This window comes from Etheostoma spectabile, chromosome 10, assembly GCF_008692095.1.
Source record: "Etheostoma spectabile isolate EspeVRDwgs_2016 chromosome 10, UIUC_Espe_1.0, whole genome shotgun sequence".
Taxonomy (NCBI): Eukaryota; Metazoa; Chordata; class Actinopteri; order Perciformes; family Percidae; genus Etheostoma; species Etheostoma spectabile.
The window spans coordinates 24,052,305-24,075,278 of record NC_045742.1 but is presented as its reverse complement, the minus strand read 5'-3'; the positions used below and the strand labels follow the sequence as shown (position 1 = coordinate 24,075,278).

Genomic DNA, 22,974 nt, shown 5'->3' with positions numbered 1-22,974 from the left:
TTAGTCAACTCCCTGTTGACATGGCATCCATCCCGTCATCCGTCCAGTAACAACCAACGGTAAGGAGTATGGGTTCCAAAGGGACTTCATGTGGAATTCAGTGATAACCCTATCGACAGTTCTAACCATCTTTCCTCAAAAGACCCACCAATGCTGCCGAAACCCGGGATTGAACCAGGGACCTTTAGATCTTCAGTCTAACGCTCTCCCAACTGAGCTATTTCGGCTCAAAATAGCATTTTTGGTGGCCGTTACGAGGAAAAGAACACATATCGAAAAATAACAGAGATATTTCAAAAACAGCAAGGTTCCACACATCATTTGGGGCTCTTTGCGGGAAAACAAAGAACTTCAACTGCTGCTGCAGAGAGAGAAAGTAATTGCCCAGCAGAGCTGCTCAAATGAAATAAACCAGCTGAGGAAACAGAGGTCCTTCCACACCAGGTACAATCACTGCCCCAACGTTCCTTAGTCAACTCCCTGTTGACATGGCATCCATCCTGTCATCCGTCCAGTAACAACCACGGTAAGGAGTATGGGTTCCAAAGGGACTTCTTGTGGAATTCAGTGATAACCCTTATCGACAGTTCTAAGCATCTTTCCTCAAAAGACCCACCAATGCTGCCGAAACCCGGGATTGAACCAGGGACCTTTAGATCTTCAGTCTAACGCTCTCCCAACTGAGCTATTCCGGCTCAAAATAACATTTTGTGGTGGCGGTTACGAGGAAAAGAACACATCGAAAAAATAACAGAGATATTTCAAAAACAGCAGGGTTCCACACATCATTTGGGGGCTCTTTGCGGGAAACAAAGAACTTCAACTGCTGCTGCAGAGAGAGACAGTAATTGCGCAGCAGAGCTGCTCCAAATGAAATAAACCAGCTGAGGAAACAGAGGTCCTTCCACACCAGGTAGAATCACTGCCCCAACGTCCTTAGTCAACTCGCTGTTGACATGGCATCCATCCTGTCATCCGTCCAGTAACCCATCCAGTAAAGTAACAACCAACGGTAAGGAGTATGGGTTCCAAAGGGACTTCATGTGGAATTCAGTGATAACCCTATCGACAGTTCTAACCATCTTTCCTCAAAAGACCCAACAATGCTGCCGAAACCCGGGATTGAACCAGGGACCTTTAGATCTTCAGTCTAACGCTCTCCCAACTGAGCTATTTCGGCTGAAAATTGCATTTTGTTGTGGCCGTTACGAGGAAAAGAACAAATATTGAAAAAATAACAGAGATATTTCAAAAACAGTAAGGTTCCACATATCATTATGGGGCTGTTTGCGGGAAACAAAGAACTTCAACTGCTGCTGCAGAGAGAGACAGTAATTGCCCAGCAGAGCTGCTCCACATGAAATAAACCAGCTGAGGAAACAGAGATCCTTCCACACCAGGTAGAATCACTGCCCCAACGTTCCTTAGTCAACTCCCTGTTGACATGGCATCCATCCTGTCATCCGTCCAGTAACCCATCCAGTAAAGTAACAACCAACGGTAAGGAGTATGGGTTCCAAAGGGACTTCATGTGGAATTCAGTGATAACCCTAGTCGACAGTTCTAACCATCTTTCCTCAAAAGACCCAACCAATGCTGCCGAAACCGGGATTGAACCAGGGACCTTTAGATCTTCAGTCTAACGCTCTCCCAACTGAGCTATTTCAGCTCAAAATTGCATTTTGTTGTGGCCGTTACGAGAAAAAGAACAAATATGAAAAATTAAAAGAGATATTTCAAAAACAGTAAGGTTCCACATATCATTGGGGGCTGTTTGTGGGATAACAAAGAACTTCAACTGCTGCTGCAGAGAGAGACAGTAATTGCCCAGCAGAGCTGCTCCAAATGAAATAAACCAGCTGAGGAAACAGAGATCCTTCCACACCAGGTAGAATCACTGCCCCAACGTTCCTTAGTCAACTCCCTGTTGACATGGCATCCATCCTGTCATCCGTCCAGTAACCCATCCAGTAAAGTAACAACAACGGTAAGGAGTATGGGTTCCAAAGGGACTTCATGTGGAATTCAGTGATAACCCTAATCGACAGTTCTAACCATCTTTCCTCAAAAGACCCAACCAATGCTGCCGAAACCCGGGATTGAACCAGGGACCTTTAGATCTTCAGTCTAACGCTCTCCCAACTGAGCTATTTCGGCTCAAATAGCATTTTGTGGTGGCCGTTACGAGGAAAAGAACACATATCGAAAAAATAACAGAGATATTTCAAAAACAGCAGGTTCCACACATCATTTGGGGGCTCTTTGTGGGAAACAAAGAACTTCAACTGCTGCTGCAGAGAGAGACAGTAATTGCCCAGCAGAGCTGCTCCACATGAAATAAACCAGCTGAGGAAACAGAGGTCCTTCCACACCAGGTAGAATCACTGCCCCAACGTTCCTTAGTCAACTCCCTGTTGACATGGCATCCATCCTGTCATCCGTCCAGTAACCCAGTAACAACCAACGGTAAGGAGTATGGGTTCCAAAGGGACTTCATGTGGAATTCAGTGATAACCCTATCGACAGTTCTAACCATCTTTCCTCAAAAGACCCAACCAATGCTGCCGAAACCCGGGATTGAACCAGGGACCTTTAGATCTTCAGTCTAACGCTCTCCCAACTGAGCTATTTCGGCTCAAAATAGCATTTTGTGGTGGCTGTTACGAGGAAAAAACGTATATCGAACAACTAACAGAGATATTTCAAAAACAGCAAGGTTCCACACATCATTTGGGGGCTCTTTGCGGGAAAACAAAGAACTTCAACTGCTGCTGCAGAGAGAGACAGTAATTGCCCAGCAGAGCTGCTCCAAATGAAATAAACGAGCTGAGGAAACAGAGGTCCTTCCACACCAGGTACAATCACTGCCCCAACGTTCCTTAGTCAACTCCCTGTTGACATGGCATCCATCCTGTCATCCGTCCAGTAACAACCAACGGTAAGGAGTATGGGTTCCAAAGGGACTTCATGTGGAATTCAGTGATAACCCTAATCAACAGTTCTAACCATCTTTCCTCAAAAGACCCAGCCAATACTGCCGAATCCCGGGATTGAACCAGGGACCTTTAGATCTTCAGTCTAACGCTCTCCCAACTGAGCTATTTGGCTCAAAATAGCATTTTGTGGTGGCTGTCACGAGGAAAAAACACATATCGAAAAAACTAACAGAGATATTTCAAAAACAGCAAGGTTCCACACATCATTTGGGGGCTCTTTGCTGGAAAACAAAGAACTTCAACTGCTGCTGCAGAGAGAGACAGTAATTGCCCAGCAGAGCTGCTCCAAATGAAATAAACCAGCTGAGGAAACACAGGTCCTTCCACACCAGGTACAATCACTGCCCCAACGTTCCTTAGTCAATTCCCTGTTGACATGGCATCCATCCTGTCATCTTTCCAATAACAACCAACGGTAAGGAGTATGGGTTCCAAAGGGACTTCATGTGGAATTCAGTGATAACCCTAGTCAACAGTTCTAACCATCTTTCCTCAAAAGACCCAACCAATGCTGCCAAAACCTGGGATTGAACCAGGGACCTTTAGATCTTCAGTCTAACGCTCTCAGAACTGAGCTATTTCAGCTGAAAATTGCATTCTGTTGTGGCCGTTACGAGGAAAAGAACAAATATTGAAAAATTGCAAGAGATATTTCAAAAACAGTAAGGTTCCACATATCATTAGGGGGCTGTTTGTGGGATAACAAAGAACTTCAACTGCTGCTGCAGAGGGAGACAGTAATTGCCCAGCAGAGCTGCTCCAAATGAAATAAACCAGCTGAGGAAACAGAGATCCTTCCACACCAGGTAGAATCACTGCCCCAACGTTCCTTAGTCAACTCCCTGTTGACATGGCATCCATCCTGTCATCCGTCCAGTAACCCATCCAGTAAAGTAACAACCAACGGTAAGGAGTATGGGTTCCAAAGGGACTTCATGTGGAATTCAGTGATAACCCTAGTCGACAGTTCTAACCATCTTTCCTCAAAAGACCCAACCAATGCTGCCGAAACCCGGGATTGAACCAGGGACCTTTAGATCTTCAGTCTAACGCTCTCCCAACTGAGCTATTTCGGCTCAAAATAGCATTTTGTGGTGGCGGTTACGAGGAAAAGAACACATATCGAAAAAAATAACAGATATTTCAAAAACAGAAAGGTTCCACATATCATTAGGGGGCTGTTTGTGGGATAACAAAGAACTTCAACTGCTGCTGCAGAGAGAGACAGTAATTGCCCAGCAGAGCTGCTCCACATGAAATAAACCAGCTGAGGAAACAGAGATCCTTCCACACCAGGTAGAATCACTGCCCCAACGTTCCTTAGTCAACTCGCTGTTGACATGGCATCCATCCTGTCATCCGTCCAGTAACCCATCCAGTAAAGTAACAACCAACGGTAAGGAGTATGGGTTCCAAAGGGACTTCATGTGGAATTCAGTGATAACCCTAGTCGACAGTTCTAACCATCTTTCCTCAAAAGACCCAACCAATGCTGCCGAAACCCGGGATTGAACCAGGAAACTTCAGATCTTCAGTCTAACACTCTCCCAACTGAGCTTTTTCGGCTGAAAACTGCATTTTGTTGTGGCCGTTACGAGGAAAGGAACAAATATTGAAAAATTAAAAGAGATATTTCAAAAACAGTAAGGTTCCACATATCATTAGGGGGCTGTTTGTGGGATAACAAAGAACTTCAACTGCTGCTGCAGAGAGAGAAAGTAATTGCTCCACATGAAATAAACCAGCTGAGGAAACAAAGATCCTTCCACACCAGGTAGAATCACTGCCCCAACGTTCCTTAGTCAACTCCCTGTTGACATGGCATCCATCCTGTCATCCGTCCAGTAACAACCAACGGTAAGGAGTATGGGTTCCAAAGGGACTTCAGTGATAACCCTAATCGACAGTTCTGACCATCTTTCCTCAAAAGACCCAACCAATGCTGCCGAAACTCGGGATTGAACCAGGGACCTTTAGATCTTCAGTCTAACGCTCTCCCAACTGAGCTAAAATAGCATTTTGTGGTGGCCGTTACGAGGAAAAGAACAAATATTGAAAACTTAAAAGAGATATTTCAAAAACAGTAAGGTTCCACACATCATTTGGGGGCTCTTTGCAGGAAAACAAAGAACTTCAACTGCTGCTGCAGAGAGAGACAGTAATTGCCCAGCAAAGCTGCTCCAAATGAAATAAACCAGCTGAGGAAACAGAGGTCCTTCCACACCAGGTACAATCACTGCCCCAACGTTCCTTAGTCAACTCCCTGTTGACATGGCATCCATCCCGTCATCCGTCCAGTAACAACCAACGGTAAGGAGTATGGGTTCCAAAGGGACTTCATGTGGAATTCAGTGATAACCCTTATCGACAGTTCTAACCATCTTTCCTCAAAAGACCCACCAATGCTGCCGAAACCCGGGATTGAACCAGGGACCTTTAGATCTTCAGTCTAACGCTCTCCCAACTGAGCTATTTCGGCTCAAAATAACATTTTGTGGTGGCGTTACGAGGAAAAGAACACATATTGAAAAAAATAACAGAGATATTTCAAAAACAGCAAGGTTCCACACATCATTTGGGGGCTCTTTGCGGGAAAACAAAGAACTTCAACTGCTGCTGCAGAGAGAGACAGTAATTGCGCAGCAGAGCTGCTCCAAATGAAATAAACCAGCTGAGGAAACAGAGGTCCTTCCACACCAGGTAGAATCACTGCCCCAACGTTCCTTAGTCAACTCCCTGTTGACATGGCATCCATCCTGTCATCCGTCCAGTAACCCATCCAGTAAGTAACAACCAACGGTAAGGAGTATGGGTTCCAAAGGGACTTCATGTGGAATTCAGTGATAACCCTAATCGACAGTTCTAACCATCTTTCCTCAAAAGACCCAACCAATGCTGCCGAAACCGGGATTGAACCAGGGACCTTTAGATCTTCAGTCTAACGCTCTCCCAACTGAGCTATTTCGGCTCAAAATAACATTTTGTGGTGGCGGTTACGAGGAAAAGAACACATATCGAAAAAATAACAGAGATATTTCAAAAACAGCAGGTTCCACACATCATTTGGGGGCTCTTTGCGGGAAAACAAAGAACTTCAACTGCTGCTGCAGAGAGAGACAGTAATTGCCCAGCAGAGCTGCTCCAAATGAAATAAACCAGCTGAGGAAACAGAGGTCCTTCCACACCAGGTAGAATCACTGCCCCAACGTTCCTTAGTCAACTCCCTGTTGACATGGCATCCATCCTGTCATCCGTCCAGTAACCCATCCAGTAAAGTAACAACCAACGGTAAGGAGTATGGGTTCCAAAGGGACTTCATGTGGAATTCAGTGATAACCCTAGTCGACAGTTCTAACCATCTTTCCTCAAAAGACCCAACCAATGCTGCCGAAACCTGGGATTGAACCAGGGACCTTTAGATCTTCAGTCTAACGCTCTCCCAACTGAGCTATTTCGGCTCAAAATTGCATTTTTGTGGCCGTTACGAGGAAAAGAACAAATATTGAAAAATTACAAGAGATATTTCAAAAACAGTAAGGTTCCACATATCATTAGGGGGCTGTTTGTGGGATAACAAAGAACTTCAACTGCTGCTGCAGAGACAGACAGTAATTGCCCAGCAGAGCTGCTCCACATGAAATAAACCAGCTGAGGAAACAGAGATCCTTCCACACCAGGTAGATTCACTGCCCCAACGTTCCTTAGTCAACTCCCTGTTGACATGGCATCCATCCTGTCATCTATCCAATAACAACCAATGGTAAGGAGTATGGGTTCCAAAGGGACTTCATGTGGAATTCAGTAATAACCCTCATCGACAGTTCTAACCATCTTTCCTCAAAAGCCCCATCCAATGCTGCCAAAACCCGGGATTGAACAAGGGGCCTTTAGATCTTCAGTCTAACGCTCTCCCAACTGAGCTATTTCGGCTCAAAATAGCATTTTGTGGTGGCCGTTACGAGGAAAAACAAATATCGAAAAACTAACAGAGATATTTCAAAAACAGCAAGGTTCCACACATCATTGGGGGCTCTTTGCGGGAAAACAAAGAACTTCAACTGCTGCTGCAGAGAGAGACAGTAATTGCCCAGCAGAGCTGCTCCAAATGAAATAAACCAGCTGAGGAAACAGAGGTCCTTCCACACCAGGTACAATCACTGCCCCAACGTTCCTTAGTCAACTCCCTGTTGACATGGCATCCATCCTGTCATCCGTCCAGTAACAACCAACGGTAAGGAGTATGGGTTCCAAAGGGACTTCATGTGGAATTCAGTGATAACCCTAATCGACAGTTCTAACCATCTTTCCTCAAAAGACCCAACCAATGCTGCCGAAACCGGGATTGAACCAGGGACCTTTAGATCTTCAGTCTAACGCTCTCCCAACTGAGCTATTTCGGCTCAAAATAGCATTTTGTGGTGGCTGTTACGAGGAAAAAAAACGTATATCGAACAACTAACAGAGATATTTCAAAAACAGCAAGGTTCCACACATCATTTGGGGGCTCTTTGCGGGAAAACAAAGAACTTCAACTGCTGCTGCAGAGAGAGACAGTAATTGCCCAGCAGAGCTGCTCCAAATGAAATAAACGAGCTGAGGAAACAGAGGTCCTTCCACACCAGGTACAATCACTGCCCCAACGTTCCTTAGTCAACTCCCTGTTGACATGGCATCCATCCTGTCATCCGTCCAGTAACAACCAACGGTAAGGAGTATGGGTTCCAAAGGGACTTCATGTGGAATTCAGTGATAACCCTATCGACAGTTCTAACCATCTTTCCTCAAAAGACCCAACCAATGCTGCCGAAACCCGGGATTGAACCAGGGACCTTTAGATCTTCAGTCTAACGCTCTCCCAACTGAGCTATTTCGGCTCAAAATAGCATTTTGTGGTGGCGTTACGAGGAAAAGAACACATATCGAAAAAATAACAGAGATATTTCAAAAACAGCAAGGTTCCACACATCATTTGGGGGCTCTTTGCGGGAAAACAAAGAACTTCAACTGCTGCTGCAGAGAGAGACAGTAATTGCCCAGCAGAGCTGCTCCAAATGAAATAAACCAGCTGAGGAAACAGAGGTCCTTCCACACCAGGTAGAATCACTGCCCCAACGTTCCTTAGTCAACTCCCTGTTGACATGGCATCCATCCTGTCATCCGTCCAGTAACCCATCCAGTAAAGTAACAACCAACGGTAAGGAGTATGGGTTCCAAAGGGACTTCATGTGGAATTCAGTGATAACCCTATCGACAGTTCTAACCATCTTTCCTCAAAAGACCCAACCAATGCTGCCGAAACCCGGGATTGAACCAGGGACCTTTAGATCTTCAGTCTAACGCTCTCCCAACTGAGCTATTTCGGCTCAAAATAGCATTTTGTTGTGGCCGTTACGAGGAAAAGAACAAATATTGAAAAATAAAAGAGATATTTCAAAAACAGTAAGGTTCCACATATCATTAGGGGGCTGTTTGTGGGATAACAAAGAACTTCAACTGCTGCTGCAGAGAGAGACAGTAATTGCCCAGCAGAGCTGCTCCACATGAAATAAACCAGCTGAGGAAACAGAGATCCTTCCACACCAGGTAGAATCACTGCCCCAACGTTCCTTAGTCAACTCCCTGTTGACATGGCATCCATCCTGTCATCCGTCCAGTAACCATCCAGTAAAGTAACAACCAACGGTAAGGAGTATGGGTTCCAAAGGGACTTCATGTGGAATTCAGTGATAACCCTAGTCGACAGTTCTAACCATCTTTCCTCAAAAGACCCAACCAATGCTGCCGAAACCGGGATTGAACCAGGGACCTTTAGATCTTCAGTCTAACGCTCTCCCAACTGAGCTATTTCGGCTCAAAACATTTTGTGGTGGCCGTTACGAGGAAAAAACAAATATCGAAAAACTAACAGAGATATTTCAAAAACAGCAAGGTTCCACACATCATTGGGGGGCTTTGCGGGAAAACAAAGAACTTCAACTGCTGCTGCAGAGAGAGACAGTAATTGCCCAGCAGAGCTGCTCCAAATGAAATAAACCAGCTGAGGAAACAGAGGTCCTTCCACACCAGGTAGAATCACTGCCCCAACGTTCCTTAGTCAACTCCCTGTTGACATGGCATCCATCCTGTCATCCGTCCAGTAACAACCAACGGTAAGGAGTATGGGTTCCAAAGGGACTTCATGTGGAATTCAGTGATAACCCTATCGACAGTTCTAACCATCTTTCCTCAAAAGACCCAACCAATGCTGCCGAAACCCGGGATTGAACCAGGGACCTTTAGATCTTCAGTCTAACGCTCTCCCAACTGAGCTATTTCGGCTCAAAATGCATTTTGTGGTGGCCGTTACGAGGAAAAAAACAAATATCGAAAACTAACAGAGATATTTCAAAAACAGCAAGGTTCCACAAATCATTTGGGGGCTGTTTGTGGGATAACAAAGAACTTCAACTGCTGCTGCAGAGAGAGACAGTAATTGCCCAGCAGAGCTGCTCCACATGAAATAAACCAGCTGAGGAAACAGAGATCCTTCCACACCAGGTAGAATCACTGCCCCAACGTTCCTTAGTCAACTCCCTGTTGACATGGCATCCATCCTGTCATCCGTCCAGTAACAACCAACGGTAAGGAGTATGGGTTCCAAAGGGACTTCATGTGGAATTCAGTGATAACCCTAATCGACAGTTCTAACCATCTTTCCTCAAAAGACCCAACCAATGCTGCCGAAACCCGGGATTGAACCAGGGACCTTTAGATCTTCAGTCTAACGCTCTCCCAACTGAGCTATTTCGGCTCAAAATAGCATTTTGTGGTGGCGGTTACGAGGAAAAGAACACATATCGAAAAAAATAACAGAGATATTTCAAAAACAGCAAGGTTCCACACATCATTTGGGGGCTCTTTGCGGGAAAACAAAGAACTTCAACTGCTGCTGCAGAGAGAGACAGTAATTGCCCAGCAGAGCTGCTCCAAATGAAATAAACCAGCTGAGGAAACAGAGGTCCTTCCACACCAGGTAGAATCACTGCCCCAACGTTCCTTAGTCAACTCCCTGTTGACATGGCATCCATCCTGTCATCCGTCCAGTAACCCATCCAGTAAAGTAACAACCAACGGTAAGGAGTATGGGTTCCAAAGGGACTTCATGTGGAATTCAGTGATAACCCTTATCGACAGTTCTAACCATCTTTCCTCAAAAGACCCAACCAATGCTGCCGAAACCCGGGATTGAACCAGGGACCTTTAGATCTTCAGTCTAACGCTCTCCCAACTGAGCTATTTCGGCTCAAAATAGCATTTTGTGGTGGCGGTTACGAGGAAAAGAACACATATCGAAAAAAATAACAGAGATATTTCAAAAACAGCAAGGTTCCACACATCATTTGGGGGCTCTTTGCGGGAAAACAAAGAACTTCAACTGCTGCTGCAGAGAGAGACAGTAATTGCCCAGCAGAGCTGCTCCAAATGAAATAAACCAGCTGAGGAAACAGAGGTCCTTCCACACCAGGTACAATCACTGCCCCAACGTTCCTTAGTCAACTCCCTGTTGACATGGCATCCATCCTGTCATCCGTCCAGTAACAACCAACGGTAAGGAGTATGGGTTCCAAAGGGACTTCATGTGGAATTCAGTGATAACCCTAGTCGACAGTTCTAACCATCTTTCCTCAAAAGACCCACCAATGCTGCCGAAACCCGGGATTGAACCAGGGACCTTTAGATCTTCAGTCTAACGCTCTCCCAACTGAGCTATTTCGGCTCAAAATAACATTTTGTGGTGGCGGTTACGAGGAAAAGAACACATATCGAAAAAAATAACAGAGATATTTCAAAAACAGCAGGGTTCCACACATCATTTGGGGGCTCTTTGCTGGAAAACAAAGAACTTCAACTGCTGCTGCAGAGAGAGACAGTAATTGCCCAGCAGAGCTGCTCCAAATGAAATAAACCAGCTGAGGAAACACAGGTCCTTCCACACCAGGTACAATCACTGCCCCAACGTTCCTTAGTCAATTCCCTGTTGACATTGCATCCATCCTGTCATCTTTCCAATAACAACCAACGGTAAGGAGTATGGGTTCCAAAGGGACTTCATGTGGAATTCAGTGATAACCCTAGTCGACAGTTCTAACCATCTTTCCTCAAAAGACCCAACCAATGCTGCCGAAACCCGGGATTGAACCAGGGACCTTTAGATCTTCAGTCTAACGCTCTCCCAACTGAGCTATTTCGGCTCAAAATGCATTTTGTGTGGCCGTTACGAGGAAAAGAACAAATATTGAAAAATTAAAGAGATATTTCAAAAACAGTAAGGTTCCACATATCATTAGGGGGCTGTTTGTGGGAAAACAAAGAACTTCAACTGCTGCTGCAGAGAGAGACAGTAATTGCCCAGCAGAGCTGCTCCAAATGAAATAAACCAGCTGAGGAAACAGAGATCCTTCCACACCAGGTAGAATCACTGCCCCAACGTTCCTTAGTCAACTCCCTGTTGACATGGCATCCATCCTGTCATCCGTCCAGTAACCATCCAGTAAGTAACAACCAACGGTAAGGAGTATGGGTTCCAAAGGGACTTCATGTGGAATTCAGTGATAACCCTATCGACAGTTCTAACCATCTTTCCTCAAAAGACCCAACCAATGCTGCCGAAACCGGGATTGAACCAGGGACCTTTAGATCTTCAGTCTAACGCTCTCCCAACTGAGCTATTTCGGCTCAAAATAGCATTTTGTGGTGGCCGTTACGAGGAAAAGAACAAATATCGAAAAATAAAAGAGATATTTCAAAAACAGTAAGGTTCCACACATCATTTGGGGCTCTTTGTGGGAAAACAAAGAACTTCAACTGCTGCTGCAGAGAGAGACAGTAATTGCCCAGCAGAGCTGCTCCAAATGAAATAAACCAGCTGAGGAAACAGAGATCCTTCCACACCAGGTAGAATCACTGCCCCAACGTTCCTTAGTCAACTCCCTGTTGACATGGCATCCATCCTGTCATCCGTACAGTAACCCATCCAGTAAAGTAACAACCAACGGTAAGGAGTATGGGTTCCAAAGGGACTTCATGTGGAATTCAGTGATAACCCTAGTCGACAGTTCTAACCATCTTTCCTCAAAAGACCAAACCCATGCTGCCGAAACCTCGGATTGAACCAGGGACCTTTAGATCTTCAGTCTAACGCTCTCCCAACTGAGGTATTTTGGCTCAAAATAGCATTTTGTGGTGGCTGTCACGAGGAAAAAACGTATATCGAACAACTAACAGAGATATTTCAAAAACAGCAAGGTTCCACACATCATTTGGGGGCTCTTTGCTGGAAAACAAAGAACTTCAACTGCTGCTGCAGAGAGAGACAGTAATTGCCCAGCAGAGCTGCTCCAAATGAAATAAACCAGCTGAGGAAACACAGGTCCTTCCACACCAGGTACAATCACTGCCCCAACGTTCCTTAGTCAACTCCCTGTTGACATGGCATCCATCCTGTCATCTGTCCAGTAACAACCAACGGTAAGGAGTATGGGTTCCAAAGGGACTTCATGTGGAATTCAGTGATAACCCTAGTCAACAGTTCTAACCATCTTTCCTCAAAAGACCCAACCAATGCTGCCGAAACCCGGGATTGAACCAGGGACCTTTAGATCTTCAGTCTAACGCTCTCCCAACTGAGCTATTTCGGCTGAAAATTGCATTTTGTTGTGGCCGTTACGAGGAAAAGAACAAATATTGAAAAATTGCAAGAGATATTTCAAAAACAGTAAGGTTCCACATATCATTAGGGGGCTGTTTGTGGGATAACAAAGAACTTCAACTGCTGCTGCAGAGGGAGACAGTAATTGCCCAGCAGAGCTGCTCCAAATGAAATAAACCAGCTGAGGAAACAGAGATCCTTCCACACCAGGTAGAATCACTGCCCCAACGTTCCTTAGTCAACTCCCTGTTGACATGGCATCCATCCTGTCATCCGTCCAGTAACCTATCCAGTAGAGTAAAAACCAACGGTAAGGAGTATGGGTTCCAAAGGGACTTCATGTGGAATTCAGTGATAACCCTAGTCGACAGTTCTAACCATCTTTCCTCAAAAGACCCAACCAATGCTGCCGAAACCGGGGATTAAACCAGGGACCTTTAGATCTTCAGTTTAACGCTCTCCCAACTGAGCTATTTCGGCTCAAAATAGCATTTTGTGGTGGCGGTTACGAGGAAAAGAACACATATCGAAAAAAATAACAGATATTTCAAAAACAGAAAGGTTCCACATATCATTAGGGGGCTGTTTGTGGGATAACAAAGAACTTCAACTGCTGCTGCAGAGAGAGACAGTAATTGCCCAGCAGAGCTGCTCCACATGAAATAAACCAGCTGAGGAAACAGAGATCCTTCCACACCAGGTAGAATCACTGCCCCAACGTTCCTTAGTCAACTCCCTGTTGACATGGCATCCATCCTGTCATCCGTCCAGTAACCCATCCAGTAAAGTAACAACCAACGGTAAGGAGTATGGGTTCCAAAGGGACTTCATGTGGAATTCAGTGATAACCCTAGTCGACAGTTCTAACCATCTTTCCTCAAAAGACCCAACCAATGCTGCCGAAACCCGGGATTGAACCAGGGACCTTTAGATCTTCAGTCTAACGCTCTCCCAACTGAGCTATTTCGGCTCAAAACTGCATTTTGTTGTGGCCGTTACGAGGAAAAAACAAATATTGAAAAATTAAAAGAGATATTTCAAAAACAGCAAGGTTCCACACATCATTAGGGGGCTCTTTGTGGGAAAACAAAGAACTTCAACTGCTGCTGCAGAGAGAGAAAGTAATTGCTCCACATGAAATAAACCAGCTGAGGAAACAGAGGTCCTTCCACACCAGGTAGAATCACTGCCCCAACGTTCCTTAGTCAACTCCCTGTTGACATGGCATCCATCCTGTCATCCGTCCAGTAACAACCAACGGTAAGGAGTATGGGTTCCAAAGGGACTTCTTCAGTGATAACCCTAATCGACAGTTCTAACCATCTTTCCTCAAAAGACCCAACCAATGCTGCCGAAACCCGGGATTGAACCAGGGACCTTTAGATCTTCAGTCTAACGCTCTCCCAACTGAGCTAAAATAGCATTTTGTGGTGGCCGTTACGAGGAAAAGAACAATATTGAAAAAATAAAAGAGATATTTCAAAAACAGCAAGGTTCCACACATCATTGGGGGCTCTTTGTGGGAAAACAAAGAACTTCAACTGCTGCTGCAGAGAGAGACAGTAATTGCCCAGCAGAGCTGCTCCAAATGAAATAAACCAGCTGAGGAAACAGAGGTCCTTCCACACCAGGTAGAATCACTGCCCCAACGTTCCTTAGTCAACTCCCTGTTGACATGGCATCCATCCTGTCATCCGTCCAGTAACAACCAACGGTAAGGAGTATGGGTTCCAAAGGGACTTCATGTGGAATTCAGTGATAACCCTATCGACAGTTCTAACCATCTTTCCTCAAAAGACCCAACCAATGCTGCCGAAACCCGGGATTGAACCAGGGACCTTTAGATCTTCAGTCTAACGCTCTCCCAACTGAGCTATTTCGGCTCAAAATAGCATTTTGTGGTGGCGGTTACGAGGAAAAGAACACATATCGAAAAAATAACAGAGATATTTCAAAAACAGCAAGGTTCCACACATCATTTGGGGGCTCTTTGTGGGAAAACAAAGAACTTCAACTGCTGCTGCAGAGAGAGACAGTAATTGCCCAGCAGAGCTGCTCCAAATGAAATAAACCAGCTGAGGAAACAGAGGTCCTTCCACACCAGGTAGAATCACTGCCCCAACGTTCCTTAGTCAACTCCCTGTTGACATGGCATCCATCCTGTCATCCGTCCAGTAACCCATCCAGTAAAGTAACAACCAACGGTAAGGAGTATGGGTTCCAAAGGGACTTCATGTGGAATTCAGTGATAACCCTATCGACAGTTCTAACCATCTTTCCTCAAAAGACCCAACCAATGCTGCCGAAACCCGGGATTGAACCAGGGACCTTTAGATCTTCAGTCTAACGCTCTCCCAACTGAGCTATTTCGGCTCAAAATAGCATTTTGTGTGGCCGTTACGAGGAAAAGAACAAATATCGAAAAAATAAAAGAGATATTTCAAAAACAGCAAGGTTCCACACATCATTTGGGGGCTCTTTGTGGGAAAACAAAGAACTTCAACTGCTGCTGCAGAGAGAGACAGTAATTGCCCAGCAGAGCTGCTCCAAATGAAATAAACCAGCTGAGGAAACAGAGGTCCTTCCACACCAGGTAGAATCACTGCCCCAACGTTCCTTAGTCAACTCCCTGTTGACATGGCATCCATCCTGTCATCCGTCCAGTAACAACCAACGGTAAGGAGTATGGGTTCCAAAGGGACTTCATGTGGAATTCAGTGATAACCCTAATCGACAGTTCTAACCATCTTTCCTCAAAAGACCCAACCAATGCTGCCGAAACTCGGGATTGAACCAGGGACCTTTAGATCTTCAGTCTAACGCTCTCCCAACTGAGCTAAAATAGCATTTTGTGGTGGCCGTTACGAGGAAAAGAACAAATATTGAAAACTTAAAAGAGATATTTCAAAAACAGTAAGGTTCCACACATCATTTGGGGGCTCTTTGCAGGAAAACAAAGAACTTCAACTGCTGCTGCAGAGAGAGACAGTAATTGCCCAGCAAAGCTGCTCCAAATGAAATAAACCAGCTGAGGAAACAGAGGTCCTTCCACACCAGGTACAATCACTGCCCCAACGTTCCTTAGTCAACTCCCTGTTGACATGGCATCCATCCCGTCATCCGTCCAGTAACAACCAAAGGTAAGGAGTATGGGTTCCAAAGGGACTTCATGTGGAATTCAGTGATAACCCTAATCGACAGTTCTAACCATCTTCCTTAAAAGACCCAACCAATGCTGCCGAAACCCGGGATTGAACCAGGGACCTTTAGATCTTCAGTCTAACGCTCTCCCAACTGAGCTATTTCGGCTCAAAATAGCATTTTGTGGTGGCCGTTACGAGGAAAAGAACACATATCGAAAAAAATAACAGAGATATTTCAAAAACAGCAGGGTTCCACACATCATTTGGGGGCTCTTTGCGGGAAAACAAAAAACTTCAACTGTTGCTGCAGAGAGAGACAGTAATTGCACAGCAGAGCTGCTCCAAATGAAATAAACCAGCTGAGGAAACAGAGGTCCTTCCACACCAGGTAGAATTATTGCCCCAACGTTCCTTAGTCAACTCCCTGTTGACATGGCATCCATCCTGTCATCTGTCCAGTAACAACCAACGGTAAGGAGTATGGGTTCCAAAGGGACTTCATGTGGAATTCAGTGATAACCCTAATCGACAGTTCTAACCATCTTTCCTCAAAAGACCCAACCAATGCTGCCGAAACCCGGGATTGAACCAGGGGCCTTTAGATCTTCAGTCTAACGCTCTCCCAACTGAGCTATTTCGGCTCAAAATGCATTTTGTGGTGGCCGTTACGAGGAAAAGAACAATATCGAAAAAAATAACAGAGATATTTCAAAAACAGCAAGGTTCCACACATCATTTGGGGGCTCTTTGCGGGAAAACAAAGAACTTCAACTGCTGCTGCAGAGAGAGACAGTAATTGCCCAGCAGAGCTGCTCCAAATGAAATAAACCAGCTGAGGAAACAGAGGTCCTTCCACACCAGGTAGAATCACTGCCCCAACGTTCCTTAGTCAACTCCCTGTTGACATGGCATCCATCCTGTCATCCGTCCAGTAACCCATCCAGTAAAGTAACAACCAACGGTAAGGAGTATGGGTTCCAAAGGGACTTCATGTGGAATTCAGTGATAACCCTATCGACAGTTCTAACCATCTTTCCTCAAAAGACCCAACCAATGCTGCCGAAACCCGGGATTGAACCAGGGACCTTTAGATCTTCAGTCTAACGCTCTCCCAACTGAGCTATTTCGGCTCAAAATAGCATTTTGTGGTGGCCGTTACGAGGAAAAGAACAAATATCGAAAAATTAAAAGAGATATTTCAAAAACAGTAAGGTTCCACATATCATTAGGGGGCTCTTTGTGGGAAAACAAAGAACTTCAACTGCTGCTGCAGAGAGAGACAGTAATTGCCCAGCAGAGCTGCTCCAAATGAAATAAACCAGCTGAGGAAACAGAGGTCCTTCCACACCAGGTAGAATCACTGCCCCAACGTTCCTTAGTCAACTCCCTGTTGACATGGCATCCATCCTGTCATCCGTCCAGTAACCCATCCAGTAAAGTAACAACCAACGGTAAGGAGTATGGGTTCCAAAGGGACTTCATGTGGAATTCAGTGATAACCCTAGTCGACAGTTCTAACCATCTTTCCTCAAAAGACCCAACCAATGCTGCCGAAACCGGGATTGAACCAGGGACCTTTAGATCTTCAGTCTAACGCTCTCCCAACTGAGCTATTTCGGCTCAAAATAGCATTTTGTGGTGGCCGTTACGAGGAAAAGAACAAATATCGAAAAAATAACAGAGATATTTCAAAAACAGCAAGGTTCCACATATCATTTGGGGGCTGTTTGTGGGAAACAAAGAACTTCAACTGCTGCTGCAGAGAGAGACAGTAATTGCCCAGCAGAGCAGCTCCACACGAAATAAACCAGCTGAGGAAACAGAGGTCCTTCCACACCAGGCAGAATCACTGCCCCAACGTTCCTTATTGAACTCCCTGTTTACAGGGCCTCCATCCTGTCATCCGTCCAGTAACCCATCCAGTAAAGTAACAACCAACGGTAAGGAGTATGGGTTCCAAAGGGACTTCATGTGGAATTCAGTGATAACCCTAGTCGACAGTTCTAACCATCTTTCCTCAAAAGACCAAACCAATAATGCCGAAACCCGGGATTGAACCAGGGACCTTTAGATCTTCAGTCTAACGCTCTCCCAACTGAGCTATTTCGGCACAAAATAGCATTTTGTGGTGGCCGTTACGAGGAAAAGAACACATATCGAAAAAATAACAGAGATATTTCAAAAACAGCAAGGTTCCACACATAATTTGGGGGCTCTTTGCAGGAAAACAAAGAACTTCAACTGCTGCTGCAGAGAGAGACAGTAATTGCCCAGCAGAGCTGCTCCAAATGAAATAAACCAGCTGAGGAAACAGAGGTCCTTCCACACCAGGTACAATCACTGCCCCAACGTTCCTTAGTCAACTCCCTGTTGACATGGCATCCATCCCGTCGTCCGTCCAGTAACAACCAACGGTAAGGAGTATGGGTTCCAAAGGGACTTCATGTGGAATTCAGTGATAACCCTAATCAACAGTTCTAACCATCTTTCCTCAAAAGACCCAACCAATGCTGCCGAAACCCGGGATTGAACCAGGGACCTTTAGATCTTCAGTCTAACGCTCTCCCAACTGAGCTATTTCGGCTCAAAATAGCATTTTGTGGTGGCCGTTACGAGGAAAAAACACATATCGAAAAATAACAGAGATATTTCAAAAACAGCAAGGTTCCACACATCATTTGGGGGCTCTTTGCGGGAAAACAAAGAACTTCAACTGCTGCTGCAGAGAGAGACAGTAATTGCCCAGCAGAGCTGCTCCAAATGAAATAAACCAGCTGAGGAAACAGAGGTCCTTCCACACCAGGTACAATCACTGCCCCAACGTTCCTTAGTCAACTCCCTGTTGACATGGCATCCATCCCGTCATCCGTCCAGTAACAACCAACGGTAAGGAGTATGGGTTCCAAAGGGACTTCATGTGGAATTCAGTGATAACCCTATCGACAGTTCTAACCATCTTTCCTCAAAAGACCCAACCAATGCTGCCGAAACCCGGGATTGAACCAGGGACCTTTAGATCTTCAGTCTAACGCTCTCCCAACTGAGCTATTTCGGCTCAAAATAGCATTTTGTGGTGGCTGTTACGAGGAAAGAACACATATCGAAAAATAACAGAGATATTTCAAAAACAGCAAGGTTCCACACATCATTTGGGGGCTCTTTTGGGAAAACAAAGAACTTCAACTGCTGCTGCAGAGAGAGACAGTAATTGCCCAGCAGAGCTGCTCCAAATGAAATAAACCAGCTGAGGAAACAGAGGTCCTTCCACACCAGGTACAATCACTGCCCCAACGTTCCTTAGTCAACTCCCTGTTGACATGGCATCCATCCTGTCATCCGTCCAGTAACAACCAACGGTAAGGAGTATGGGTTCCAAAGGGACTTCATGTGGAATTCAGTGATAACCCTATCGACAGTTCTAACCATCTTTCCTCAAAAGACCCAACCAATGCTGCCGAAACCGGGATTGAACCAGGGACCTTTAGATCTTCAGTCTAACGCTCTCCCAACTGAGCTATTTCGGCTCAAAATAGCATTTTGTGGTGGCCGTTACGAGGAAAAGAACAAATATCGAAAAATAACAGAGATATTTCAAAAACAGCAAGGTTCCACACATCATTTGGGGGCTCTTTGCGGGAAAACAAAGAACTTCAACTGCTGCTGCAGAGAGAGACAGTAATTGCCCAGCAGAGCTGCTCCAAATGAAATAAACCAGCTGAGGAAACAGAGGTCCTTCCACACCAGGTACAATCACTGCCCCAACGTTCCTTAGTCAACTCCCTGTTGACATGGCATCCATCCTGTCATCCGTCCAGTAACAACCAACGGTAAGGAGTATGGGTTCCAAAGGGACTTCATGTGGAATTCAGTGATAACCCTTATCGACAGTTCTAACCATCTTTCCTCAAAAGACCCAACGAATGCTGCCGAAACCCGGGATTGAACCAGGGACCTTTAGATCTTCAGTCTAACACTCTCCCAACTGAGCTATTTCGGCTCAAAATAGCATTTTGTGGTGGCTGTTACGAGGAAAAGAACACATATCGAAAAAAACAACAGAGATATTTCAAAAACAGCAAGGTTCCACACATCATTTGCGGGCACTTTGCGTGAAAACAAAGAACTTCAACTGCTGCTGCAGAGAGAGAAAGTAATTGCCCAGCAGAGCTGCTCCAAATGAAATAAACCAGCTGAGGAAACAGAGGTCCTTCCACACCAGGTACAATCACTGCCCCAACGTTCCTTAGTCAACTCCCTGTTGACATGGCATCCATCCTGTCATCCGTCCAGTAACCCATCCAGTAAAGTAACAACCAACGGTAAGGAGTATGGGTTCCAAAGGGACTTCATGTGGAATTCAGTGATAACCCTAATCGACAGTTCTAACCATCTTTCCTCAAAAGACCCAACCAATGCTGCCAAAACCTGGGATTGAACCAGGGACCTTTAGACCTTCAGTCTAACGCTCTCCCAACTGAGCTATTTCGGCAGAAAATTGCATTTTGTGGTGGCCGTTACGAGGAAAAGAACAAATATTGAAAAATAAAAGAGATATTTCAAAAACAGTAAGGTTCCACATATCATTTGGGGGCTGTTTGTGGGAAAACAAAGAACTTCAACTGCTGCTGCAGAGAGAGACAGTAATTGCGCAGCAGAGCTGCTCCAAATGAAATAAACCAGCTGAGGAAACAGAGGTCCTTCCACACCAGGTAGAATCACTGCCCCAACGTTCCTTAGTCAACTCCCTGTTGACATGGCATCCATCCTGTCATCCGTCCAGTAACCCATCCAGTAAAGTAACAACCAACGGTAAGGAGTATGGGTTCCAAAGGGACTTCATGTGGAATTCAGTGATAACCCTAATCGACAGTTCTAACCATCTTTCCTCAAAAGACCCAACCAATGCTGCCGAAACCCGGGATTGAACCAGGGACCTTTAGATCTTCAGTCTAACGCTCTCCCAACTGAGCTATTTCGGCTGAAAATTGCATTTTGTGGTGGCCGTTACGAGGAAAAGAACAAATATTGAAAACTTAAAAGAGATATTTCAAAAACAGTAAGGTTCCACATATCATTAGGGGGCTGTTTGTGGGAAAACAAAGAACTTCAACTGCTGCTGCAGAGAGAGACAGTAATTGCCCAGCAGAGCAGCTCCACACGAAATAAACCAGCTGAGGAAACAGAGGTCCTTCCACACCAGGCAGAATCACTGCCCCAACGTTCCTTATTGAACTCCCTGTTTACAGGGCCTCCATCCTGTCATCCGTCCAGTAACCCATCCAGTAAAGTAACAACCAACGGTAAGGAGTATGGGTTCCAAAGGGACTTCATGTGGAATTCAGTGATAACCCTAGTCGACAGTTCTAACCATCTTTCCTCAAAAGACCAAACCAATAATGCCGAAACCCGGGATTGAACCAGGGACCTTTAGATCTTCAGTCTAACGCTCTCCCAACTGAGCTATTTCGGCACAAAATAGCATTTTGTGGTGGCCGTTACGAGGAAAAGAACACATATCGAAAAAATAACAGAGATATTTCAAAAACAGCAAGGTTCCACACATCATTTGGGGGCTCTTTGCGGGAAAACAAAGAACTTCAACTGCTGCTGCAGAGAGAGACAGTAATTGCGCAGCAGAGCTGCTCCAAATGAAATAAACCAGCTGAGGAAACAGAGGTCCTTCCACACCAGGTAGAATCACTGCCCCAACGTTCCTTAGTCAACTCCCTTTTGACATGGCATCCATCCTGTCATCCGTCCAGTAACCCATCCAGTAAAGTAACAACCAACGGTAAGGAGTATGGGTTCCAAAGGGACTTCATGTGGAATTCAGTGATAACCCTAGTCGACAGTTCTAACCATCTTTCCTCAAAAGACCCAACCAATCCTGCCGAAACCTGGGATTGAACCAGGGACCTTTAGATCTTCAGTCTAACGCTCTCCCAACTGAGCTATTTCGGCTCAAAACGGCATTTTGTGGTGGCTGTCACGAGGAAAAAACGTATATCGAACAACTAACAGAGATATTTCAAAAACAGCAAGGTTCCACACATCATTTGGGGGCTCTTTGCAGGAAAACAAAGAACTTCAACTGCTGCTGCAGAGAGAGACAGTAATTGCCCAGCAAAGCTGCTCCAAATGAAATAAACCAGCTGAGGAAACAGAGGTCCTTCCACACCAGGTACAATCACTGCCCCAACGTTCCTTAGTCAACTCCCTGTTGACATGGCATCCATCCCGTCATCCGTCCAGTAACAACCAACGGTAAGGAGTATGGGTTCCAAAGGGACTTCATGTGGAATTCAGTGATAACCCTAGTCGACAGTTCTAACCATCTTTCCTCAAAAGACCCAACCAATGCTGCCGAAACCTGGGATTGAACCAGGGACCTTTAGATCTTCAGTCTAACGCTCTCCCAACTGAGCTATTTCGGCTCAAAACGGCATTTTGTGGTGGCTGTTACGAGGAAAAAACGTATATCGAAAACTAACAGAGATATTTCAAAAACAGCAAGGTTCCACACATCATTTGGGGGCTCTTTGCAGGAAAACAAAGAACTTCAACTGCTGCTGCAGAGAGAGACAGTAATTGCCCAGCAAAGCTGCTCCAAATGAAATAAACCAGCTGAGGAAACAGAGGTCCTTCCACACCAGGTACAATCACTGCCCCAACGTTCCTTAGTCAACTCCCTGTTGACATGGCATCCATCCCGTCATCCCTCCAGTAACAACCAACGGTAAGGAGTATGGGTTCCAAAGGGACTTCATGTGGAATTCAGTGATAACCCTAGTCGACAGTTCTAACCATCTTTCCTCAAAAGACCCAACCAATGCTGCCGAAACCTGGGATTGAACCAGGGACCTTTAGATCTTCAGTCTAACGCTCTCCCAACTGAGCTATTTCGGCTCAAAACGGCATTTTGTGGTGGCTGTCACGAGGAAAAAACGTATATCGAAAAATAACAGAGATATTTCAAAAACAGCAAGGTTCCACACATCATTTGGGGGCTCTTTGCAGGAAAACAAAGAACTTCAACTGCTGCTGCAGAGAGAGACAGTAATTGCCCAGCAAGCTGCTCCAAATGAAATAAACCAGCTGAGGAAACAGAGGTCCTTCCACACCAGGTACAATCACTGCCCCAACGTTC

The 22,974-nt window shown here is 45.3% G+C and overlaps 46 non-coding genes across 46 annotated transcripts; all 46 read right to left on the bottom strand.

Moving 5' to 3' along the window:
• Window positions 1–154: 154 nt before the first annotated feature.
• On the bottom strand, window positions 155–227 carry trnaf-gaa (transfer RNA phenylalanine (anticodon GAA)). The gene has a single exon. It is a non-coding gene; the product is annotated as a tRNA-Phe (tRNA).
• A 395-nt stretch (window positions 228–622) lies between these two features.
• trnaf-gaa (transfer RNA phenylalanine (anticodon GAA)) lies at window positions 623–695 on the bottom strand. Its single transcript has one exon. It is a non-coding gene; the product is annotated as a tRNA-Phe (tRNA).
• A 412-nt stretch (window positions 696–1,107) lies between these two features.
• On the bottom strand, window positions 1,108–1,180 carry trnaf-gaa (transfer RNA phenylalanine (anticodon GAA)). Its single transcript has one exon. It is a non-coding gene; the product is annotated as a tRNA-Phe (tRNA).
• A 417-nt stretch (window positions 1,181–1,597) lies between these two features.
• trnaf-gaa (transfer RNA phenylalanine (anticodon GAA)) lies at window positions 1,598–1,669 on the bottom strand. The gene has a single exon. It is a non-coding gene; the product is annotated as a tRNA-Phe (tRNA).
• A 415-nt stretch (window positions 1,670–2,084) lies between these two features.
• trnaf-gaa (transfer RNA phenylalanine (anticodon GAA)) lies at window positions 2,085–2,157 on the bottom strand. Its single transcript has one exon. It is a non-coding gene; the product is annotated as a tRNA-Phe (tRNA).
• Window positions 2,158–2,562: 405 nt separating this feature from the next.
• Window positions 2,563–2,635, bottom strand: trnaf-gaa (transfer RNA phenylalanine (anticodon GAA)). The gene has a single exon. It is a non-coding gene; the product is annotated as a tRNA-Phe (tRNA).
• Window positions 2,636–3,035: 400 nt separating this feature from the next.
• trnaf-gaa (transfer RNA phenylalanine (anticodon GAA)) lies at window positions 3,036–3,107 on the bottom strand. Its single transcript has one exon. It is a non-coding gene; the product is annotated as a tRNA-Phe (tRNA).
• Window positions 3,108–3,508: 401 nt separating this feature from the next.
• Window positions 3,509–3,581, bottom strand: trnaf-gaa (transfer RNA phenylalanine (anticodon GAA)). The gene has a single exon. It is a non-coding gene; the product is annotated as a tRNA-Phe (tRNA).
• A 418-nt stretch (window positions 3,582–3,999) lies between these two features.
• Window positions 4,000–4,072, bottom strand: trnaf-gaa (transfer RNA phenylalanine (anticodon GAA)). Its single transcript has one exon. It is a non-coding gene; the product is annotated as a tRNA-Phe (tRNA).
• Window positions 4,073–4,489: 417 nt separating this feature from the next.
• Window positions 4,490–4,562, bottom strand: trnaf-gaa (transfer RNA phenylalanine (anticodon GAA)). The gene has a single exon. It is a non-coding gene; the product is annotated as a tRNA-Phe (tRNA).
• An 840-nt stretch (window positions 4,563–5,402) lies between these two features.
• trnaf-gaa (transfer RNA phenylalanine (anticodon GAA)) lies at window positions 5,403–5,475 on the bottom strand. Its single transcript has one exon. It is a non-coding gene; the product is annotated as a tRNA-Phe (tRNA).
• Window positions 5,476–5,892: 417 nt separating this feature from the next.
• trnaf-gaa (transfer RNA phenylalanine (anticodon GAA)) lies at window positions 5,893–5,964 on the bottom strand. Its single transcript has one exon. It is a non-coding gene; the product is annotated as a tRNA-Phe (tRNA).
• A 417-nt stretch (window positions 5,965–6,381) lies between these two features.
• On the bottom strand, window positions 6,382–6,454 carry trnaf-gaa (transfer RNA phenylalanine (anticodon GAA)). Its single transcript has one exon. It is a non-coding gene; the product is annotated as a tRNA-Phe (tRNA).
• Window positions 6,455–6,853: 399 nt separating this feature from the next.
• Window positions 6,854–6,926, bottom strand: trnaf-gaa (transfer RNA phenylalanine (anticodon GAA)). Its single transcript has one exon. It is a non-coding gene; the product is annotated as a tRNA-Phe (tRNA).
• A 398-nt stretch (window positions 6,927–7,324) lies between these two features.
• trnaf-gaa (transfer RNA phenylalanine (anticodon GAA)) lies at window positions 7,325–7,396 on the bottom strand. Its single transcript has one exon. It is a non-coding gene; the product is annotated as a tRNA-Phe (tRNA).
• Window positions 7,397–7,797: 401 nt separating this feature from the next.
• On the bottom strand, window positions 7,798–7,870 carry trnaf-gaa (transfer RNA phenylalanine (anticodon GAA)). The gene has a single exon. It is a non-coding gene; the product is annotated as a tRNA-Phe (tRNA).
• A 416-nt stretch (window positions 7,871–8,286) lies between these two features.
• Window positions 8,287–8,359, bottom strand: trnaf-gaa (transfer RNA phenylalanine (anticodon GAA)). Its single transcript has one exon. It is a non-coding gene; the product is annotated as a tRNA-Phe (tRNA).
• A 416-nt stretch (window positions 8,360–8,775) lies between these two features.
• Window positions 8,776–8,847, bottom strand: trnaf-gaa (transfer RNA phenylalanine (anticodon GAA)). Its single transcript has one exon. It is a non-coding gene; the product is annotated as a tRNA-Phe (tRNA).
• Window positions 8,848–9,241: 394 nt separating this feature from the next.
• Window positions 9,242–9,314, bottom strand: trnaf-gaa (transfer RNA phenylalanine (anticodon GAA)). The gene has a single exon. It is a non-coding gene; the product is annotated as a tRNA-Phe (tRNA).
• Window positions 9,315–9,713: 399 nt separating this feature from the next.
• trnaf-gaa (transfer RNA phenylalanine (anticodon GAA)) lies at window positions 9,714–9,786 on the bottom strand. The gene has a single exon. It is a non-coding gene; the product is annotated as a tRNA-Phe (tRNA).
• Window positions 9,787–10,205: 419 nt separating this feature from the next.
• On the bottom strand, window positions 10,206–10,278 carry trnaf-gaa (transfer RNA phenylalanine (anticodon GAA)). Its single transcript has one exon. It is a non-coding gene; the product is annotated as a tRNA-Phe (tRNA).
• A 401-nt stretch (window positions 10,279–10,679) lies between these two features.
• On the bottom strand, window positions 10,680–10,752 carry trnaf-gaa (transfer RNA phenylalanine (anticodon GAA)). Its single transcript has one exon. It is a non-coding gene; the product is annotated as a tRNA-Phe (tRNA).
• Window positions 10,753–11,154: 402 nt separating this feature from the next.
• On the bottom strand, window positions 11,155–11,227 carry trnaf-gaa (transfer RNA phenylalanine (anticodon GAA)). The gene has a single exon. It is a non-coding gene; the product is annotated as a tRNA-Phe (tRNA).
• Window positions 11,228–11,639: 412 nt separating this feature from the next.
• On the bottom strand, window positions 11,640–11,711 carry trnaf-gaa (transfer RNA phenylalanine (anticodon GAA)). The gene has a single exon. It is a non-coding gene; the product is annotated as a tRNA-Phe (tRNA).
• Window positions 11,712–12,127: 416 nt separating this feature from the next.
• Window positions 12,128–12,200, bottom strand: trnaf-gaa (transfer RNA phenylalanine (anticodon GAA)). The gene has a single exon. It is a non-coding gene; the product is annotated as a tRNA-Phe (tRNA).
• Window positions 12,201–12,600: 400 nt separating this feature from the next.
• Window positions 12,601–12,673, bottom strand: trnaf-gaa (transfer RNA phenylalanine (anticodon GAA)). Its single transcript has one exon. It is a non-coding gene; the product is annotated as a tRNA-Phe (tRNA).
• A 418-nt stretch (window positions 12,674–13,091) lies between these two features.
• trnaf-gaa (transfer RNA phenylalanine (anticodon GAA)) lies at window positions 13,092–13,164 on the bottom strand. Its single transcript has one exon. It is a non-coding gene; the product is annotated as a tRNA-Phe (tRNA).
• Window positions 13,165–13,581: 417 nt separating this feature from the next.
• On the bottom strand, window positions 13,582–13,654 carry trnaf-gaa (transfer RNA phenylalanine (anticodon GAA)). The gene has a single exon. It is a non-coding gene; the product is annotated as a tRNA-Phe (tRNA).
• A 379-nt stretch (window positions 13,655–14,033) lies between these two features.
• trnaf-gaa (transfer RNA phenylalanine (anticodon GAA)) lies at window positions 14,034–14,106 on the bottom strand. The gene has a single exon. It is a non-coding gene; the product is annotated as a tRNA-Phe (tRNA).
• Window positions 14,107–14,494: 388 nt separating this feature from the next.
• Window positions 14,495–14,567, bottom strand: trnaf-gaa (transfer RNA phenylalanine (anticodon GAA)). Its single transcript has one exon. It is a non-coding gene; the product is annotated as a tRNA-Phe (tRNA).
• A 417-nt stretch (window positions 14,568–14,984) lies between these two features.
• trnaf-gaa (transfer RNA phenylalanine (anticodon GAA)) lies at window positions 14,985–15,057 on the bottom strand. The gene has a single exon. It is a non-coding gene; the product is annotated as a tRNA-Phe (tRNA).
• An 863-nt stretch (window positions 15,058–15,920) lies between these two features.
• On the bottom strand, window positions 15,921–15,993 carry trnaf-gaa (transfer RNA phenylalanine (anticodon GAA)). Its single transcript has one exon. It is a non-coding gene; the product is annotated as a tRNA-Phe (tRNA).
• A 402-nt stretch (window positions 15,994–16,395) lies between these two features.
• On the bottom strand, window positions 16,396–16,468 carry trnaf-gaa (transfer RNA phenylalanine (anticodon GAA)). Its single transcript has one exon. It is a non-coding gene; the product is annotated as a tRNA-Phe (tRNA).
• A 416-nt stretch (window positions 16,469–16,884) lies between these two features.
• On the bottom strand, window positions 16,885–16,957 carry trnaf-gaa (transfer RNA phenylalanine (anticodon GAA)). The gene has a single exon. It is a non-coding gene; the product is annotated as a tRNA-Phe (tRNA).
• A 418-nt stretch (window positions 16,958–17,375) lies between these two features.
• On the bottom strand, window positions 17,376–17,447 carry trnaf-gaa (transfer RNA phenylalanine (anticodon GAA)). The gene has a single exon. It is a non-coding gene; the product is annotated as a tRNA-Phe (tRNA).
• Window positions 17,448–17,864: 417 nt separating this feature from the next.
• Window positions 17,865–17,937, bottom strand: trnaf-gaa (transfer RNA phenylalanine (anticodon GAA)). Its single transcript has one exon. It is a non-coding gene; the product is annotated as a tRNA-Phe (tRNA).
• Window positions 17,938–18,338: 401 nt separating this feature from the next.
• On the bottom strand, window positions 18,339–18,411 carry trnaf-gaa (transfer RNA phenylalanine (anticodon GAA)). Its single transcript has one exon. It is a non-coding gene; the product is annotated as a tRNA-Phe (tRNA).
• A 398-nt stretch (window positions 18,412–18,809) lies between these two features.
• trnaf-gaa (transfer RNA phenylalanine (anticodon GAA)) lies at window positions 18,810–18,882 on the bottom strand. The gene has a single exon. It is a non-coding gene; the product is annotated as a tRNA-Phe (tRNA).
• A 397-nt stretch (window positions 18,883–19,279) lies between these two features.
• Window positions 19,280–19,351, bottom strand: trnaf-gaa (transfer RNA phenylalanine (anticodon GAA)). Its single transcript has one exon. It is a non-coding gene; the product is annotated as a tRNA-Phe (tRNA).
• Window positions 19,352–19,751: 400 nt separating this feature from the next.
• trnaf-gaa (transfer RNA phenylalanine (anticodon GAA)) lies at window positions 19,752–19,824 on the bottom strand. Its single transcript has one exon. It is a non-coding gene; the product is annotated as a tRNA-Phe (tRNA).
• Window positions 19,825–20,243: 419 nt separating this feature from the next.
• trnaf-gaa (transfer RNA phenylalanine (anticodon GAA)) lies at window positions 20,244–20,316 on the bottom strand. The gene has a single exon. It is a non-coding gene; the product is annotated as a tRNA-Phe (tRNA).
• Window positions 20,317–20,733: 417 nt separating this feature from the next.
• trnaf-gaa (transfer RNA phenylalanine (anticodon GAA)) lies at window positions 20,734–20,806 on the bottom strand. Its single transcript has one exon. It is a non-coding gene; the product is annotated as a tRNA-Phe (tRNA).
• A 418-nt stretch (window positions 20,807–21,224) lies between these two features.
• trnaf-gaa (transfer RNA phenylalanine (anticodon GAA)) lies at window positions 21,225–21,297 on the bottom strand. Its single transcript has one exon. It is a non-coding gene; the product is annotated as a tRNA-Phe (tRNA).
• Window positions 21,298–21,715: 418 nt separating this feature from the next.
• Window positions 21,716–21,788, bottom strand: trnaf-gaa (transfer RNA phenylalanine (anticodon GAA)). The gene has a single exon. It is a non-coding gene; the product is annotated as a tRNA-Phe (tRNA).
• A 400-nt stretch (window positions 21,789–22,188) lies between these two features.
• trnaf-gaa (transfer RNA phenylalanine (anticodon GAA)) lies at window positions 22,189–22,261 on the bottom strand. The gene has a single exon. It is a non-coding gene; the product is annotated as a tRNA-Phe (tRNA).
• A 399-nt stretch (window positions 22,262–22,660) lies between these two features.
• trnaf-gaa (transfer RNA phenylalanine (anticodon GAA)) lies at window positions 22,661–22,733 on the bottom strand. The gene has a single exon. It is a non-coding gene; the product is annotated as a tRNA-Phe (tRNA).
• Window positions 22,734–22,974: the final 241 nt, after the last annotated feature.